The sequence below is a fragment of the Larus michahellis genome, chromosome 2 (genome assembly GCF_964199755.1).
Source record: "Larus michahellis chromosome 2, bLarMic1.1, whole genome shotgun sequence".
Classification (NCBI taxonomy): domain Eukaryota; kingdom Metazoa; phylum Chordata; class Aves; order Charadriiformes; family Laridae; genus Larus; species Larus michahellis.
The window spans coordinates 168563630-168564390 of record NC_133897.1 but is presented as its reverse complement, the minus strand read 5'-3'; positions in this window follow the sequence as shown (position 1 = coordinate 168564390).

Here is a 761-nt window from a genome sequence, read left to right as displayed (position 1 = left end):
GGTTCGCCAGCCAATGGGGAGAGGCGGAGGGCGAGGGGAGTAGCCAATGAAAGGGAGAGGGCGGGACGCGCGGCTGCGTCGCCCCGCCCCCTGCTGGCACCCAGCGGGGCGGGAGGGACCCGTGGCCCCACGGCCCGTGCCCTCATGGCCCTGTGTCCCCTGTCCCCATGGTCCTGTGCCCTCTGTCCCCATGGCCCATGTCCTGTGTCCCCTTGTCCCTACGGTCTGTGTCCCCATAGCCTTCTGTCCTCATGGCCCTGTGTCCCCAATAGCCCTGTGTCCCCATGGCCCTGTGTCCCCTGTCCCTATAGCCCTCTGTCCCCATGGCCACGTGTCCCCATGGCCCCGTAGCTCCGTGATCGTGTGCCCCCGTGACCATGTGTCCCCATGGGCCTATGTCCCCATGGACCTATCATGTCCTTTGTCTTGTGTCCTGTTGCCCTGTGGCCCCGTGGCCCCCGTGGCCCCATGGCCCTGTGTCCCCACAGCCCCATGGCCCTGTGACCATGTACCCCCATAATCATGTGTCCCCGTGGCCCCATGGCCCTGTCTCGTGTCCCGTGACCTGTGGCCCTGTGGCCCCATGCCTGTGTGTCCCATGTCGCCATAGTCTCTGCTTTCCCATAGCTGTGTGTCCCCATAGCCCTGTGTCCCATGTCCCCATAGTCCCTGAAACTCCAGAGTCCTCTGTCCCCATGGCCATTTGTCTCCATAGCCCTATGACCCCTACATCGCCATAGCTGTGTGTCCCCCTGGTCCTG